This window comes from Saccostrea cucullata, unplaced genomic scaffold, assembly GCF_032062105.1.
Source record: "Saccostrea cucullata isolate Sc308-1 unplaced genomic scaffold, CSIRO_AGI_Scuc_v1 ctg1055, whole genome shotgun sequence".
Lineage (NCBI taxonomy): Eukaryota > Metazoa > Mollusca > Bivalvia > Ostreida > Ostreidae > Saccostrea > Saccostrea cuccullata.
Genome location: NW_026929665.1, coordinates 231,271 through 252,365, shown reverse-complemented (window position 1 = coordinate 252,365; position 21,095 = coordinate 231,271). Strand labels below are relative to the sequence as shown.

General features: G+C 33.6%; 1 protein-coding gene across 1 annotated transcript in view; it reads right to left on the bottom strand.

Annotated features, from left to right (window-relative positions):
* The window catches only part of LOC134281650 (UDP-glucose:glycoprotein glucosyltransferase 1-like), a 62,907-nt gene that overhangs the window by 14,596 nt on the left and 27,216 nt on the right, over positions 1-21,095 (bottom strand). The gene's annotated exons all lie outside the window — the stretch shown is intronic.

Sequence of the window (21,095 nt, the reverse complement as noted above, 5' to 3'; positions counted from 1 at the left end):
AACATCTCATTGACCAGTCCAACATCTCACTCAGAGGTCAAAAATCAATTTTTTATGCCTACTCAGGGGGGGTGCCTGATTTGAAAACTTAGAATCCACTTGCACCACACTTTTTAGGAAGTTTTACCTTTTCTTGTCCAGTGGTTCTTCAGTGGTTCTTTGATTCAGAATATTAAAAAAAATATATTCCTTTTATTTTCAATGAATTACAATAAAGTGCATTGAAGTGGTAAAATTCCATTTGAATGAAATGTTTTGAGCCTTCTTTAGAATGTTTATCATCATATAAGGACATACCTATTTCTTTAGAAAGGAAAACAACAGTCAAATATTTACATTTCCAATGTCTTTGTTCGAGATAAAATTACAAATAGTTAATGTACTTTATTTCTCCATCAATGTACTGGTTCATCGACTGTCATGGTTAAAAAAAATCATGTGCAGGGCGGGCCTAATAGAGTTAAGAAGCGGGGTTTCTAGCACATGGATTGGCGGAATCAATACCATGTATTAATACAAGGAATAACCGTCAGAATTTTTTATTTGAACATCACGATGATCAATCAATTGGCTTGCATGATAATTTTATGTATAAATGCCTTCGACATTTATTTATTTAAATTATCACGCAAGCCAATCGATTGATCACATCATGAAATTGAAAAATAAGAGTTATTCCCTAAAAAGTTTATTTGAGTATCTGTAGCACAGGTATTCCAAAAACATGATTGCCAATCAAATCGACAGTCTACATTTATTTATTAACACAGAATGTTTATGTGACAGTGTTTGACCAATACATGTGTTTGGGTCATCATTTTGTAAGTTTTATTGTTTATACAATGACCTTGTCAGCAAAATGAATACAATTCATCATTTATTCAAATGCTGACTGACTAGCTTTTTTCATACTGATTGTCAGGCCATTATTTACACAGTGAGTTGTCCACATATTTTTTCCATTATTTCCCAATCATGACAAGAAGCACACAGCAGGTGTGACCAGTTGACAGGGGATGCTCACTCTTCCATGGCACCTGATTCCACCCCTGATGTTTTTGAAGGTTCATTGTTTGCTCCAGTCTTATTTTGTAATGTTAAATGGACTTTTGAGCTGGAATACTGTTTGTTATCTACACATAGTAAACATGATAATTCATAATCATGTGCATACTCTTTGCATATATGTTTTGCAAGAGGCTGATCCACTAACTCTCTCTTCTAACATCTCCATTTTGCTAATAATGTTTCTAGTTGCAGAGTGGGGTATCATAAAGCATTACAATGAATATTTCTTTCTTGTAACTAAAGAAATGGGTATGTCATTATGTAGCTATTAAAGTTAAATAAGAAACACCCAAACTTTCCACTCAAATGAGAAAAAAAATTCCACTTCAACTCATTTTATCATCCCATTCAAATATGTTTGCCACTAATAGTATTTATTAATTTCAACAGACTAAGTGATATACATGTACACGTATTTTTGAATATTTTAACAATAAGATGAGGACAGTAGACTATACATGTATAATGCTTTGCAGAGTAGATAACAATAGGGTGGACTGGTTAGAGAATTATACCGTTTGATCCTTCCACGAATTTTCTTTTTTTTTTCGTTTGAAAAAAAGTTGGATGCAAAAATTGGCAAGCATTCAAGTTACCTATGCCACTGTGATATATTATATTGATTAAACAAAAATGCACAACAAGAATGACTTCTGCAAACATGTCGTAAATTTCTAACTCAATAAACAAGAGGCCCAGGGGCCACATCGCTCACCTGAGCAATTGGCTAGGGAAAAAGCACATATCAGATCAGAACTGAAAGCTTACTGAGGTTGGGGGGGGGGGCTTGAATTTTAAACCCAAGGGGGTCATGATTTGAACAAACTTGAATCTACACTACCTGAGGTTGATTCCCGATAAATATCACTAAGCATGGCTTTGAAGTACTTGAAAAGAAGATTTTTAAAGGTTTCCCTATATATTCCTATGTAAAACTTTGATCGGCCATTATTGCCCCACCCTATCCCCGGGTGTCATGATTTGAACAAATTTGAATCTACACTACCTGAGGATGATTTCACATGAGTTTCATCTTTCCTGGCCCAGTGGTTCTTGAGAAGAAGATTTTTAAAGATTTTTCCTATATATTTCTATGTAAAACTTTGATCGGCCATTTTGGCCCCATCCTACCCCTGGGGGTCATGATTTGAACAAACTTGAATCTACACTACCTGAGAATGCTTCCACATGAGTTTCATCTTTCCTGGCCCAGTGGGTCTTGAGAAGAAGATTTTTAAAGATTTTTCCTATATATTTCTATGTAAAACTTTGATCGGCCATTTTGGCCCCACCCTATCCCCGAGGGTCATGAATTGAACAAACGTGAATCTACACTACCTGAGGATGAATCCACATGAGTTTCATCTTTCCTGGCCCAGTGGTTCTTGAAAAGAAGATTTTTAAAGATTTTTCCTATATATTCCTATGTAAAACTTTGATCGGCCATTTTGGCCCCACCCTACCCCCGGGGGTCATGATTTGAACAATCTTGAATTTACACTACCTGAGGGTGATTCCAGATGAGTTTCATCTTTTCTGGCCCAATGGTTCTTGAGAAGAAGATTTTTTAAAAATGCCATTAATTTTTCTCTAATTCATAATTATCTCCCCTTGGAAAAGGGCGTGGCCCTTCATTTGTATAAACTTGAATCCCCTTTACCCAAGGATACTTTGTAGCAAGTTTGGTTGAAATTGGCCCAGTGTTTCTTGAGAAGAGGATGAAAATGTGAAAAGTTTACAACAACAACGACAACAGACAACTGACAAATTTTGATCAGAAAAGCTCACTTGAGCCTTTGGCTCAGGTGAGCTAAAAATGAAATAAAGATCAGGCCTGCCATATTGTGACCAGTGAATAAGAGTAACAACCAAAACACCTAACATCCAATCAAAATTTACTTCCTTTTTTGGAATATATATAAGGAGAAGGACAGCTAAAGTAACTTTATTCTGTCACCGAACCTTCAGAGGGTATTATCTGCATAATCATAAGGTAATTATATGATTTATTAAGTTTTTACTATTTTAACCTCATTTGATTATATACTAATCTTGTAATAAGGAAACATTTGTTAGTTTGAAATCAAGTGAAGTCTGAAATGACAAAAGCACAAAATAAATGAATTTTTTTATTGTCCTACTAACTCTCATATCAACAGTTAAAAAAATTCGTTTTCTTGCTTGTATATTATACAAACAAATTTTATTTCTTAAAAATAGGTTGTCCTAGCAAAATAAAGTGGCACTGCATAGGAGTATGCAGTAGCCTTTAATAAGGCTAGCTAACCAGGAATTCTTATCTTTAGCATTTCTACACTGTGAGGAGAGTCTGCCAATTAACATTTGGAATAGTTCCAAAACAGGGTACTGTACCTTTAAAAAACAGAAAGTTGGAGCTTTTTTCATGGAAATGAAATAAAAAGTTGTCGCAATATAATGGATACAACAGAGATTTTCAGAGATAAGAAAAGAGAAATTGAAAATGAAATCCTGGAAATTGAGTCCATCACTATTCCAAGGTATAGGAAGAAATTCAACGAAACAAAAAGAAAACTATCTGGAACATATGCCAAATATGATGCGCTGGAAATAGACGCAGAAGAACAGAGAAACTTCTGGCATCAAGAGGTAGACGTAATCTTCAATAAACTAAATTTTCTGGTCAAATACCTGAAACAAAATCACCTGGCTGAACTAAACTCATTCAAGCTCAAACTGAAAAATCTTATTCAGGAAATGGAAAACACAACAGAACAAAATAAAGAGATCTTGAGAAGAAACAATTCATCTGAAGTCACTGACCATGTTTCCAAAATACAGGATTACAGAGGCATGCCAACTGATAAAACAGATGATTTCAAAATTCCTTCCCTCAAATTAAACAAAATAGTGGAGAAAGAATTAAGAATAGAATTATTAGATTACAACGCAACCCTGACACAAACATCAGTACATGCTTTGATAGATGGGGCATCCAGCTACACACATACAGAAGAGCTACTAAGGGAAGCCAGGGTGATTGCCACCATTCCTACTGGGCTTGAAACTCTATGGCATCTGGCATGTATTGGGGCAGATGAGGCATGGGTTTCTGGTTGGTACGTATCCATAAGCCGTATAAGCAAAATACACCCAGATACCGATGACGATGTCTTTACAGTGTGTCGTCTCTTTCCTACTGGCCTCTCCTCGACTAAAGAGGGTGAACTGATGTACAGTGATTGGCACAGCAGGAGTATTTATGTAGTCAGAAATGAGAAAACCGAGAAACTGATTACTGTACCAACAGGATGGTTTCCAGATAGACTCTGCTGCACAAGGTCAGGAGACATCCTAGTCTCACTGAGCAAAAAGGACTACAAAAAACCCCAAAAAGTAATATGTTACCAAGGGCAGACAGTAAAATTGGAAGTAGAAAAAGATGAGCATGGAGACCTAATCTTTGCTGCAGGATCGAATTCACTCTATGCGGCAGGGAACAATAATGGAGACATTTGCGTTTCTGATGCTAATGCTCAAAGAGTCATCGTTTTAGACAAGACAGGCAGGAGAGTTCGATTTATATACGATGGCTCACCAGTCACGTCGCGTACATTGTCATTTGGTCCGCATCATATAGTCACAGATTCCCTGAGTCAGATCATCGTGGCTGAACCAGGTGTTGGCTGCATTCACATCATTGATCAGAATGGATATTTCCTGAGATTTGTGGAAAAGACCAATCTATCATATATTAATGGATTAAGTATAGACAGTAAGAAAAGGTTGTGGATAGCAAATGGGGAAACAAAGGAAGTGATGATCTTTCAGTATTTAAACTAACTAGAAGTTAAAGAGCCCCATCTGGGCACAAAATCAAATGCGAATCAGATACACTCCAAAATGAAACTTGATGTTGACGTGTCAAGTTTCCTTACAATGAACATTGCAATAACCATTGATGACAGGAAATTTAAGATCTAAAAACATTTGCTAAAAGATATGGGGAAAAACTCAACAACAAAAATTCAAACAATTGTAACGTTACCCGATCTTGGGCGTTACAAAAATTATGTGGGTCCTCTTATTCCTGAGATTTACCTTAATAATTAACAAGATTTGTTTACCTTTAAGAATAGATTTATTCAAACAATAAAAATAACAATTTATGAGTAATAAAATACAATCAAAGTACAATTATTGGCAAAGGGTCAGGACATACAATACTTAGCTGATTGGGTCACCCAATATTGACAATGGGTCAGTACGTTGGGTAATCAGCTGATTCAGCTTGGGTTAGGGTATGTAATTATGAGTCAGCTAATTGGGTTCCCAATATCAACAATGGGTTAGTACGTTCAGCTGATTCAGGTTGGGTTACCCACAAATTAATATTGGGTAAAGACAAACAATAATCTATTGATTAGGTCACTCAAGGATTGGTATTGGGTCAATTTATCCAATATGGGGGGCATCAGATTTTACCCAATTATGGGGAGTTGGGATTCTCAGAGTTGGTCAGATGTTAATGGGACTGACCAACCCCCAGACTGAAGAAAAAGTCTTAAGTGCCTTCTTTATATACCTTCTCATACATCGGTGCAAATTAGTTCACGCGCGAATAACAAGCGGTACCGCCAGTATTCGCGCAACGTTTGTAGGTATCAATTAACAGTATTACACTTTGGTTTGGTTCACGTCAAATCATGGCTGATGCAAAATAATGCCGGAATCTTCCCTTCCGATTCGGGCATTTTGATACGAGACTGGAGCTGGATTTTTTTATGAGATGAAAAACAACATGTAAACTTCCTGTATTGACCAGATTTATTAAAATTTAGGGCGTGCTGATTTTTCTGTACTGTCAAGAGTGGGGAGTGATTAGGCCCTGGACTAGATTTTCAAGCACCTGCTCGACTTCGACCGAAACAAACTTGCGTGCCTTGCTGGATGGCTATGTATTTTTTGGTACTAAAATCTTTATAAAGAATGGTTTTACAAGATCTGAAAAGGAAACTTCTCAGAAGTTTGTTTTGAATAAGTTACATCTACTCAAACTTGTGCATTTTTGGTAAGAATATATAGCAGAACTTAATACTGTTGTGACACCTGCATGGTAACACCAACAACTTCTGCATCTAGTGGCTTTATCATTACAAATGCGGGAAAAGGGGAGATCTGTTGTTTGGAAATTGTTTTGGTAACGATGTCAAGTTGGATTTGGGTACCTTGATTGAATAACAATGCCAGACAGCCATTTGCTATTACGATTGGGCTGATATATGGAGGAATTTCGGGTTTGTACATTATAATGAAACGATATTCATGAAATAAACATATACAATGAATTAAAAAGCATACATTAATGACATACGATGATAGGTAATATTCCCATGATATCTACAAATAAATTTACAATACCTAGATTAAATATTCAGGACATAAATTGGGTTGATCCAATATGTGGGTTATTTTGGTCATGGGGAAAATCTGTAACACAATGGAATGTACATATTTAGAATGTATTATTTGAAGTCCATTTAAAATACTTATTTATTTTTGTTGTTTTTTTTTTCAAGTCAAAATCTTCAACGAAAATAATAAATTGAAAATCATTCCTCTAACAGATATGTACATTGTAAATTAATATATGAAATTAATTGTGTTGATTTTAGTACTACTTAACTAGTATTTAAGATAGAAGCAGAACTCAGTACATATGAAGCAAAGATGCCAAGTGTATTATCCATATTATATGTATATCATTATAGCCCAGGAATCTTGTTACAGTATTATAATCCGTTTGATTTTCAGAATTCTTGTCTAATAAATGTTAAATTTTAGTTCATGTCAATAAATTCTATTTGTAAAAATCCTGTCCAGCCCTGAACATTTTTGAAAGTGAGTGGACATTAAGGTCAAAACTTTTGAATGAGAAGAGATAAGATTTTCATATTTCACATGTACATTACCCATGACAAGACCTTTCCAAATATACTGTTTTTTAACCCTGTGATCTTGATCTTGAAATTTAACCTACTTTTCAAAAAATTTTACATTAATTTGAAATGGTCATAAGTCTTGTCAATGAACAAGATGTGTTTATGAAACACTTTCAGATGCCCCCTATGGCAGCTACTTGTGAGGGTTGAAATTTTTCATTCCATTAATTAAACTCCCAAGATCAAAAGATCATAACTGTTGGTACCTAATGGAATGTCTTCTCACACAGAATACACTTGTGAGATATTAAAGCCCTAATGCTAACAGTTCAAAGGTTATGGTCGAGGTAAAAGTTTTTCTAAAGTAATCAAGGTCAAAATAGTTGGTATCCAACAGAAGATCTTAAATTATAACAAGGAATACAACTATGATATATGAAAGCCATAGTACTAACGGCTAAAAAGTAATGGCCATCAAGGTTTTCAAAAGTAGGCCAAACTCTATGGTTAAGGTTAAAAGGTCAAATATTTTATATCTGATGAAATCTCTTGTCATAGTAAATACACATGTGAAGTATGAATGTCTTAGCACTAACTTTTCAATAGTTATGGCTATGGTTTTAAAGTTCTGAAATTTTTTATTAAAGTGGGTAAATCTGGTTAAGGCCAAGAGGTCAAATTTAGTTCTACCAAAAGAAACGTCTTGTCACAAGGAATACACCTGTGAAATATGAAAGACATAGCTCCACCCACTCAAAAGTTATGGACAAGGTTCAAGTTTTTGCAGACAAACAGATAAACAGGCAAACTTACAGAGAAATAGACGCGGCAAAAACTGTACCCCTGAATCTTCAATTATGGGGGTATAAAAAAGAAAGGACTTTCCTATTATGCATGAACATTAACTGTCACATTGTGACAAGACCTTTCTGAATACCCATACTGGTTCCTCTCCCTAATCCGTATCTCCTCTTGAAAGAGGGTGTGGATCTTCTTTTGAATTCCTTGAATTCCATTTACACAAAGATGCTTTGTGGCAAGTTTGGTCAAAATTGACCTAGTGGTTCTGGAGAAGAAGATGAAATTATGAAAAGTTACAAATACAACAACGACAGGCTATGTACAAATATCGATTTATCAGAAAAGCTGATTAGATACATGTTGTAATACAGGAGTCTATGGTGTCAAATGTATTTTCTTTGAATGTTTAATTAATAACCTTAAGCATTCTGTTTGAAGATTTTCAAAGTATTAACACATTTTCAAAATATTATCAATAGACAACCCCCCTTTCACAGAAATACCAGAACCCTTGATCCTTATAGTACCACTAAGCATAAAAATTTTGCAAGAAGCAATTCCTTGTTCATCATAACAATGCACATAATTTGTTTTTCTACTTTTAAGGTCTATAAACAATAAGGTTCAGACAGGATTAATTTTAATAGAATTAATGTATTTTCACAAGATTATCAACAGAGCCCCCTTCCCTTCATTAGAATCCCCTACCCTGGGACCATAATTTTTGGTATTACCACCCTAACACCAGAACACCTGACCCATAGGTCACATTTTTGGAAGAATATCTTGTTCATCATACATGTAATTATGTGTACACATAGTTAGTTTAATACCTAGGAAACTTTAGAAATCCTATGAGATGGGAGAGTTCGATCATCACCACACAAAATTGCTTTGGTTTTGATTACTAGTATATTGTCATTTTTGGTACATATAAAGTGGTTGTATACAAAAAGATAATTCTCCATGAGTTCTATATTTTCACCATAAATTTATCTCTTCCACCTAAAAGAATTCCTGCATTACTTATTTCACAAAAAATTTTAAATTATTACAAAAAATTGATTTTTAATTGTCCCTGATAGAGAAGCAAATTTAAAATGTAAATGGAACAGGATATAAACTTAAAACATTTAATGCTAAATCAAAAGAGCATTTAAAAAGTGTCCCAAAGGTATTTGATAGTGGTAAATGGAATTGGTTGTATAAATGTACAAAGAAGGGTAACTGTTACAAAGTATCTTGTTCCGCTGGAACATTAACTCACCTTTTTAAGTCTTTGTCTGTTTGACCTATTTCAAATCCTACAGGCAATAAACAATCTAACGGTAACCAAGAAGAATTACTAAACACCGAACCAAAAGTAACTGCCAGTGTGGTGAATTTACAAATAAATCAAATTTGAAACCTGGGACATTATCTATGAAAGGTATGTAATTATGTGTCCAAAAGAAATGGAGTTTTGTTTCCTTTTTTTTTCTAAAAAAAAAGGTTGTTTTTTTTATGCAAAATATATTGGACAACAGAAATATCACTGCAAGACTTTTCCTTATTTTTAGTTTGGAATTCCTACAGAGAAACATACTAATGGCCACTTCCTGGGCACAAGAGGTCATCACCTGTGACCTCTGTGTCAAGCCTACCCGGCAATTTTGTAACACCTGTCAAGTAAACCTTTGTGTGGACTGTATCAGTAAACATGTGGACCAGCTCAGTTCCCAGTCACACGACATCGTTCCATTCAAGAACAGGAAAATACAGCTGGTGTTTCCAGAATGTGAATTTCACCCAAACCAGAGATGTGAAGTCTATTGCCAGAAGTGTGATGTTCCCGTGTGTCTAATGGCCATAATATTAAGAAATGCCTGCTTGGTGCGCTCCCATAATGGCCAAACAGGTAATATTTATTAATATCGCATCATCGGATATGGTTTATCGTAACTATATAATTGTAGAATTTCAAATGATATTTTTTAAAGCAAAAAATTCGGAAAAAGGAAATTCAGTGGATGTGAGAAGAATATATGGACCCAGGAAATCGATCATCCAATCTTGATACATTGCTTTTTTACAATGTAACTTCTAAAAAAAATTTTCAGAAATGTTTGAAAGTAAGTACCTTATAATTGAATTCAAATATACACAGTTGCATGAAATCATTAAATGCATCACTGATTAACATCTTTTTCTTTCTATAACATTAAATAAATTTTAAAAGCCATCGATTTATTTATGAGTTTGTATACATAAGAAAAATGCTGAAATGGATACTTTTTGAGAGAGTTAATTCTGGCAGTACATTTAGAAACAGAAAGTATACTATTGAATTCAAAGGCAGCAGAAAGAGGTAGAAAAACAGAGAAAATTCTGGCAGCCCATCTTTGACAAATTTGGTGTATTAATCAACTCCAAGAAAGAGACTCACCTGGCTCCTCTTGAATCTCATCAGTTAAATCTCAATATTCTTCTTCCAAAAATGATTCAAACAGTTGCACAAAACAAAAAAATTCTAAAAACTAACAGGGTATCTGAAGTATATAGCCAACTACAAATCCAGCCTACAGAAATACAGAGACATGTCTGTCCAACCTACACATATTGATATTAAAGTTCCTTCACTGAAAACAAACAAAACACCAGAGGGAGAACTTAGCACAGAAATAGAGGAACATCAGGTTACACTAACACTAACATCATTATCCAGTCTGAATGCTGAAACATCCTCCTTGCCTTTTAAAGGGATGATGGACAAGGCCAAAGTGGTAGCCACCATTGCTACTGGTAAAGAATCTGTGGAGAAAGTGGCATGTGTGAATAAGGATGAAGCTTGGGTGGATGGCAATGATGGGTCTTTATACTGCATTAATAAGGATGGGTCTGTGAGGGAATCTGTCCTAATTGTTGATTCTTTGGGTTTCGGTTTTTCTGCTAGAGACATTTCAGTGACAAATCAGGGAGAACTGATATATAGTGACCCTAGCTCTAGTAGAGGATGTAATTATGTTGTTAAAAATGGAAGGTCAGAAGTACTGATCTCCCCATCAGGGGTTCCAGGTGGACTCTGCTGTACAAGGTCAGGTGACATTCTGGTCTGTCTCACTCGAAGGTATATAGGGTTGAATAAAGAAATTCATTCTAAAAATAAAATTGTTTGTTATCAAGGAAAAACAGTGAAACAAAAAATTGAAAAAGATGAGCATGGAAACCAAATTCTTCAAAATGGATTTCATAGTACCCATTTTGTGGATGAAAACATCAATGGAGACATTTGTGTCTCTGATGTTAATGCTAATATGGTGGTTGTGGTAGGCAAAACAGGAAAAGTTCGATTCAGATACTATGGTACATCGGCAGGAATGATAAATCCATTTCAACCTAAACAAATCGTTACAGACTCCATGGGTCAGATCATTGTGGCAGATAATAACAATGCCTGTCTGCACATACTACATCAAAATGGACAGTTCTTGAGATGTGTGGACAATTGTGGATTAGAGAAACCTTATGGACTGAGTGTGGACAGTGAGGGGAGGTTATGGGTAGGATGTTCTCAGTCAGGAAATGTGAAAGTGATCCAGTACATGAAATAAATGAAGAATGTACTCCAAAGACAACGGAGAGTGACAGAATCCAGCCATTAATGGTCTTCACAAAAATACAGCTGACCCTTACTATACTGAACGTGATAAAGAAAAATATGAGATAGCATATTATTCAAGACACTGAGGTTAACATACATTAAGAGAAAGTAGTTGGGACTTCCAATTCAATTTGACATATCCAAGGTATTTGAAATATTGCTGTTTGAAATATAAAATTTTAACTGTTTGTCTTTTTTGGCTGCTGCATTAAATTAACATATAAAAGGCATTATGGTTATTCTTTGCTGGCTGTCCACATGCACTACAATTAACTTAAGTACCTTTGAACCTATACACTTTATGCATGTATTTAGTACAATTATTGTATGTGGAGGATGGTTTTCAGGTATATACCAATAGTTAAGAATAACACTTGGTCAACCTACAAACTTTCTATTATAAAAGACAAACTGCATGTAGTTGACAAATACGAGGGCTGTCCAAAAAGTTCGTGGACAATGACGTTTTTGTTAAAATAAATGGTTCTATATGCATCTATTGTATATCAAAATATTTCTCATGAAAAAATAAGTCAGAATGATTTAATTTTTATTGATGAAACTTCATATTTTTGTAAAAATCGGGGTCTTTAAAGATAGCAGATTGTGCGCACGGACCTGAGTCTGACGTTACGCTAATTTCATTAAAACGTCAAACATTTGGATTTTGACTTAACACATGTTCATGGACACACACTACATTTCTTTTTTTAGGGCGCAATGCACTTCGAAGTGCTAGCAATAATCTTTAAGTATAGATTATAATTTATTTAATTTTCAAAATTCAAAACAATGCACATTTCATGAGCGTCATCTAAATTAACAGTTTGTATACCCAAACTGAACAGCCCAGTCCGACGCTGCGCTAGATTTATAACAACGTCATGAATAGAAATCTCCATTTACAGTTAATTTCATGTGTTTTTAAATTCTTGTGGTGTCTTCGAATTTGTACACAATGTTGAAAAATCGTATATACGAATCCCAAATCGATACATTCAATATATTTCAATAATTTTGAGTTGTTTTAACAAATATTTTGTCTCTTACATCGTTTCAACCGTTATAAAACTTAATTTTTTGACCGGACACTGCCCCGTGCCGACGGACGACGTCACTTTTTCTGTTGAGTTTTGACACGTACTTGTTAAGGTTTTCTTTGTGTATTTTCATTGTCTATATAGTAAGCGATATTTAAGATATCATTAAATGATAATAACCTCTTTATTTGTGTTACATAAAATTTTTACTGATTTTTGACTTGTTTTATATAGAAAATAATCATTTTAATCCGAACTCTTTATATCAGAGTTTACATCATTTTAACCTTGGTCCGTGCACACTATCCGCGACCTCTAAAGACCCCGATTTTTACAAAAATATTATGTTCCATCAAAAAAAACTAAATCATTCTGACTTGTTTTTTCACAAGAAATATTTTGATATACAACAGATTTATATAGAACCATTTATTTTCACAAAAACATCATTGTCCACGAACTTATTGGACAACCCTCGTAGTTTAGGAGACACATGTAAGTTTTAAATTAGACTGGTCAAGAATCAGGATTAATTATATAACCTTTACTTGTAACTTGGATGTTTAAATAGTTTGCTCAATAATCATTGTAGTAATACCTTTGAAAAATATATTTTTAATATTGAAAATGCTCCAAGGATTTGTGCATCCAAGTTAAATCTGTGTAATTGATTAAGTTATAACCAAATGAAATGATGTCTTAATTTCAATCCTTTATTTTTAATAGTACAGGTGAATATAAATTATTAAAAGTAACGGTTTGTACGACGGCGTATTCGTGCCATTTTAACAATGTAGAATTTTTTTTTTTAAATCATTTGTACGATTTATTAAATCGTTTGTACGATTTATTAAATCGTTTGTACGATTTATTAAATCGTTTGTACGATTTATTAAATTGTTTGTACAATTTAGTAAATCGTTTGTACAATTTAATAAATCGTTGGTACAAATTAATAAATCGTTTGTACAATTTGTTTGTTAAATCGTTTGTACAATTTATTAAATCGTACAAACGATTTCTTAAATTGTACAAACGATTTCTTAAATTGTACAAACGATTTATTAAATTGTACAAACGATTTATTAATTTTACAAACGATTTACTAAACTGTACAAACAATTTATTAAATCGTACAAACGACTTATTAAATTGTACAAACGATTTATTAAATCTTACAAACGATTTATTAAATTGTACAAACGATTTATTAAATTGTACAAACGATTTATTAAATTTACAAACGATTTAATAAATCGAACAGACGATTTAATAAATCGTACAAACGATTTAATAAATCGTACAAACGATTTTAAAAAAAAATTCTACATTGTTAAAATGGCACGAATACGCCGTCGTAGGTTTGTTATAACATTTATGTTTACCATGACTGTTGAGCAAATTATTTTTTCCAAATTACATGTCAAGGTCACCACGAATTTATTTCTTCCATGGAAAAGAATGTCTGCATAACAAATTCCACTTATCCACTCAAAATTATTATTTGAAAAATTAAACTGACCTTAAAACCAGAAGTCTCTGTCGAGGCTGTAGCTCTACTGGTTTGTACTTAAAACAGAGGAAGAGAAAAGTAGCATTTTAAAGTATATCAAAGAAATTTCTATTTTTAGTAACCATGGCAACAACGTTCATCGAAATCAAAAAATAGTTCATAGAATTATGTATCTTAGTGTAGTCTACATTTGTCCCAAGTTGTGTTGAAATCAAACCAAAACTGCAGGAGGAGTAGTATTTTAAAAGTATTTCACAGAAATTTCTATATTTAGTAACAACGGCAACATTGTTCATCGAAATCAAAAACCGATATATAGAATTATGTATCTTAATTAGTGTAGTTTACTTGTGTGCCAAGTTATATTGAAATCAGACCAAAACTATAAGAGGAGTAGCATTTTGAAAAATTGTTTACAGACAGACAGATAGACGGACGGACAATGGACGCATTACTATCGCATAAGCTCTTCTTGTCTCTGACCAGTAGAGCTAAAAATAGACAATGCATCAAAAATGTAAATGGAATGGGGAATAAACTTAAAAATAAATCTGATTCACAAGATCATATACGAGGGTTGTCCGTAAAGTTTGTGGACAAGCTAAAAATTTAATATAAGTTGTGTCATTGATATTCATTATTGGCATATTTCTAATCCTTTACTAAATGTGAATTGTTAAATATCAAATTTTAATCAATTGCAAATGTTTAATTATAATTATGGCTTCATAATTAGACTTGGAATGGAGACCCAGAGCACCGCAAAATTTTAATTAAAAAAATTATCACTATTAATTTCATTTGTATCATATAAAAGTCTGGGGAAATCTGGAAGAATTTTACATTATGAGGTTGACAGAAGTTATCAAGTCAAACCTTCAAAATTTGAATGTTCAAAGTTTCAAAACGGCTGAACAATCAAAGTTAGAACATATTAAGACAGGATCTGAATTGTTCTAAAAAGAGGCATTTTCAGGATATGCAGAGCAGTAAAAAATTCTGCGTATACATTGGAAAAACACCTAACACCTTATTAAAAACACATCAGGAATACATCGTAAAAGAAGTCGTCCATTAGTATTTAAGTGGCATATAATATTTTTGGAGGGAATGAACAGTTTACAGGATGACATGCGTGAAGGAAAACCATCATTCCAAGATTGCAGTGCTGTAAAATAGAATTTCGTAATGTGATCATGACTTTGCTGTATATTTCATAAATAAAATCATCTTTACACAGACAGAGGTTGGATGATTGCAGGATATGAGACAGGCATTGTTAACTATTATTTTATGAATGACACTGAATATTTTGTGCAGATTTTTTTGACTGGTCAAAACAACGTCCAGATAAGAAATGTATTGAGTTAAAGGTGAATTATGACATGTATGTTGAGAAAAGTTAAAAGTGCTTGTATTTAGCTTTTGACGTCCGGTAACATCAAGAATTTTCGTTTTAGTGCTCCGGGTATGAGTGTGTTTCTTTTTTTATATCTGTTAAAAATATCATTATTCGTGCTTTTTTGTTGGAAACTTGCATATTTATTAAATGAAATATGAATTTAATGAAAAAAAATAGTTTCATATATTTTGTCAATGTTTGTCAGTAATTATCAATGTTGTCCACGAACTTTACGGACAACCCTCGTACATCAAAAGTTTCTTAAAAGTGTTTGATAGCGGTAAATGGTTGTATATTCATATACAAAGAGGAATTACTCCAACAAATTACCTTGTTCTGAAAATTGAACAAACCCACCTTGGATTAAGTCTTTATCTGTGTGACCTACTTCATAATGTACAGGTAATCAGATTCATTACTTATACTGCAACACAAACTAGTAAGAGTTATTAAACAACAAACCGAAAGTAACTATCATTGAGGTGAATTTAAAAATTTGAAACAGCTAGGAAATATAATTATTCAATATCCATGAAAGGTATTTTTAAAATTGTGTGTCTGAAAGAAACAGAGTATTGTTCCTTTTTTTAATTATCAATCCTTTTATGATGTATTTATATTGGGCAACAGAAATTATGACTAACTTTTTACTCAAGCCCTAGAGGGGCTTGAGTTATCTAAAACGATGCTAGGTCATCGATTTACTCAGTTAAAATACACGAAAAGATATTATTTTTGTAGATAAAAATATTTCTAGAAACAAAAATGAAGCTTATCTTGAAAAAATCTGTATATTCAAAGATATTGAGCATTAAATATCGGATTCTTTTCTATGGCGAATGAACAATGAGTGAAGCTCCGCAGTCGTAACAGTTTCTATACAGAGTATTTCACGCTTTCCTTTGCGTAGGAATCTCAGGTAACTTTTACAGACGCCGACAAAGCATCTTTGGACGAGTCCACTGTTTACTCTGAAAGGTGAAGCAGGTTACCCCATCGTTAACAAATTCTACTATGTATGGCCAGAAAATGTATGGTTGTACCCCCCATATTGAAATTGCGTCTCACGGGCCTGAGAATGATGTGCATGTGCTCTTTGAGTGACAGTAAAATGATAGCACAACATTAATGTTAAATTCTCCCTCGTACGTTTTTTTTTTAATTTCAAAAAATCGTACTAGTTATCTTCAAGCCGCTTCATCCGAAACAGGCACATATTATCTTAAACAATAAAAGTATGTCATTACATAGATAATATATAAAGAATAATTATAAGATTGATTTAATAATTTATTACAACAATCCTTACATGGAAAACATAGACCAAAAACCTTGTTGACAAACAGCAGTTCCTGCATGACGGGAAGTTAAGATCTGTTTTGAAGTCACCTTTGAAAAAAATACTTTTATCGGTTATATCTAATTATGAAGAGAATTCAAACCCGAGTATTTTTTTTTCCATTAGTAGAATCCTAAGTCATGATATACCTTTTAAAAATTCAGTCTGACTAAAGCCAGCCCCTACTATTTCACTTCGTTTGTACTGTTAAAAATTAAGAATTAACTGAATATAATCCATAGTAATTTTTATTTACAGAATAAAGGAAAATCAGATATTTTTAAAGATTTTTTAAAACGGGAGTTTAGTAACGAGGGCTAGAATATTGCCCGTGTACACTTTGTTGTGGAAAAAATGCTGAGGTTTATTCTTCATGAGTTATACATGTAAGCGATAAATTTAATTTTTCGAAGGTGATTTCATGCAATGTAAACAAAGGATTATTTTTTGTGTGACCTAACAAAAATTATTTTTTTAACTTTTGAATTTTGATATCTTTAAAAAGAAAAAGACTTTGGGGATATAATTTGACAAAAGTTGAAATAATTTATGGACAATTATTTTTCAAGAAGAAAAACGAATATCTTTTTTTAGCGATTAGAATCGGACCAAGTTGCTTTCAGCTTTGGTAACGGAACCTATATAACTTCTTTGGATTCCTACGGAATATGTTTTAGACATGCCGCAAAGCCAGATGAAGCCGTAGTCACTTGGATTTTTTGGAGCCCGGACTCGGGAGCCCCCCTCCCCAATCCACTTTGAAAAACGATTCTACCTGTAGGCTTGTAACAAGCTATTTGGATTTATGTATATTAAATTGTGATCGATGTACTTCATTATACAGAAATAAAAAAAGACGTATATATAGTTTGAAGTGTCTCAACATAAAACAATATTTCATTAATTTAAGAAACGGCCACTATGCTCTACAAAATATTCCTGAAAGTGAGTAACATGAATTCATCTTAAAAAGTAGTACGATTATATATATTTATTCTAATTAAATTCAATATATGAATTTTGTTTCATGTACATGTATTTTATTCAACAGAAGATTGAACTCAATAGCCCTTATCTTATACCATTATAGGATATTAATGACACTTCCTAGTTGACTTTTTACAGCTTGAGTACCTCTGACATTTTGTCAGTATATACTTGTTATTTTTAGTTTGGAATTCCTACAGAGAAACATACTAATGGCCAATTCCTGGGCACAAGAGGTCATCACCTGTGACCTCTGTGTCAAGCCTACCTGGCAATTCTGTAACACCTGTCAAGTAAACCTTTGTGTGGACTGTATTGGTAAACATGTGGACCAGCTCACTTACCAGTCACATGACATCGTTCCATTCAAGAACAAGAAAATACAGCTGGTGTTTCCAGAATGTGAACTTCACGTAAACTAGAAATGTGAAGTCCATTGCCAGAAGTGTGATGTTCCTGTATGTCTGAAATGCACGCTTGGTTCCCATAATGGTCACAGTATTCAGGATATCCCAGAGAATTTCAATGAAAAGAAAAAGGAAATAGAAAAAGAAACTCAGGAAATTGAATCCACTTTAATTCCAACTAGAAAACTGACCAGTCAGCAAGGGCCCCGCCATGGGGGTAGAATTAAGGATGCAGCTTAGGGAATGTTTAAAAATTATATGAAGAATAAGTAACAGCAACTGTATTCTTAAAATTTCAAGATATTAAATTCCTGAATATCGAAAAAACCTGTAAATAATATCCTTGAAATTACATTAGGCAGTAAAGAACAACTTAACATTGAATGTATATTAAACAATAACAAAGCTTGTGTTATATAAAATGCCAGCCTTTAATGAATGTAAATATCATGAAGGCTTGACCTTAACTTCAAAACAAACAGCAGATGCAGACAAAGGTTTTCATTAATCTTAAAGTGAGTGATTAAGAAAAGCCTACAAAATTTTCTGCAGCAGGCTTAGATAATTAATCCCAAGGAATTAATTGCACTTCTCTCTCATCCTTTTCTTCTTAAGTTACAATAAGAACTTTTTTCAGTATTAATGATAGAAGGGGTTTTTATCCAACTACCTTAAAAAATTAATAATATTCTTGAATTAACATAATGGGGAAAAAGTAAAAATAAAAAATATATCTTCTTTAATATATTTCTTGTTTTTAGAATTCAATGAAATCATCTCATTGTGTAGGAAATTTTAACAAAAATAAAGTATAAACATTTACATTTAAATCCACATTTCAGATTGTTCATAGCATTCCAAATTGACTTAACTTCAAAACAAACTTCAATTGCAGACAGAAGTGGTAATTAATCTCAATTTGACAGATAAAGATAATGCTTTGGATTTTCTTCAGGAGGAAAGCTAATTAATCCCAAGGGCCTCATAGCAGCATTCAGTTTACAATTGGAACATTTTCAGCAGTTATCTCTCTTTGCCAATGCATTCTTATATAAAGTTAAGGAATCTACCCCACCACCCCAGCTCCAAACCAGGGGACATAGAGAAACAAACTTAGTATCAAAATATGTCTTTCTGCCTACTGAACTATCATACCAAATTTGATCTTAATTGGGCAACCATAAAAAAAGTTATTAGGAAAAAACAGAAAATTTGTGGACGGAAGAATGACAGACGGACAGACGGACAGACAGAGTGATTACTATAGGGCACCCGCAAATCCTTGCGGGGCCCTAATTAAGGTACCAGAAAGAAAATTTAGAAACAGAAAGTATACTGTCAAATTCAAAGGCTGAATATGATGAGCTTGAGAAAGAGAGAGAAAAACAGAGAAAATTCTGGTATCAGGAGGTAGATACCATCTTTGACAAAATTGGTGAAATAATCAATTCCAAGGAAAAGAATCACCTGGCTCCTCTTGAAACTCATCAGTCAAACTCAAAAATCTTCTTCCAAAAATGATTCAAACAGTTGAACATTCTAAAAACTAACAGGGTATCTGAAGTAACAAACTATAAATCCAGTCTACAAGAATACAGAGACATGCCTGTCCTTCCTACACATATTCATATTAAAGTTCCTTCACTGAAATCAAACAAAACACAAGAGGGAGAACTCAGCACAGAATTAGAGGAACATCGGGTAACACTAACACACACATCACTATCCAGTCTGACTGCTGATTCATCCTCATTATCTGTCAGAGGAATAATGGACAAAGCCACAGAGGTGGCCACCATTGCTACTGGTAAAGAATCTGTAGAGAGAGTGGCCTGTGTGAATAAAGATGAAGCTTGGATAGCTGGCAAAAGTGGCAATGATCCATATCTATACTGCATAAATGAAGATGTGTCTATTACAGAGACTGTAAATATGTCTGATAGTAGTGCTAGAGACATTTCAGTGACAAAACAGGGTGAACTGATATATAGTGATTTGAGCAGAGGACGTATTTATGTTGTTAAAAATAGAAGGTCAGAACTACTGATCTCGCCATCAAGATGCTGGATTCCTGGTGGGCTGTGCTGTACAAGGTCAGGGGACATTCTGGTCTGTCTGGTGTTTGTAAAGTACATGTACATGGATAGATATTTATGGCAAAATAAAATTGTTCGCTATGAAGGTCAAACTGTGAAACAAGAAATTCATAAAGATGAACACGGAAACCATTAAATCCTTAAAAATGGATTAAATATTCTGTTTGTAGATGAAAACATTAATGGAGACATTTGCGTCTCTGATGTCAATGCTGATTTGGTGGTTGTGGTAGGCAAAACAGGAAAAGTTCTATTCAGATACAATGGTGAATCAGCAGGGATGGCAAATCCATTTCAACCTCAACAAATAGTGACAGACTCTGTGGGTCAGATTATTGTGGCAGATATAAACAATGCCTGTCTGCACATACTTCATCACAATGGACAGTTCTTGAGATGTATTGACAATTGTGGGTTAGAGAAACCTTGTGGACTGAGTGTGGACAGTGAGGGGAGGCTATGGGTAGGATGTTCTCAGTCAGGAAATGTGAAAGTGATCCAGTACATGAAATAAATGAAGAATGTACTCCAAAGACAATGGAGAGTGACAGAATCCAACCATTAATGGTCTTCACAAAAATACAGCTGACCCTTACTATACTGAAGGTGATAAAGAAAAATATGAGATAGCATATTATTCAAGACACTGAGGTTAACATACATTAAGAGAAAGTAGTTGGGACTTCCAATTCAATTTGACATATCCATGGTATTATAATATTGATGATTTGAAATATAACATTTCAACTGTTTGGTTTTTTTTTTTTGGCTGCTGCATTGAATTCACATATACAAGACACTATGGTTATTCTTTGCTGTTCATCCACATTTTTAAGTTTCACAACAATTTAAGTACCTTTGAACCTTTCCACTTTGTGCAT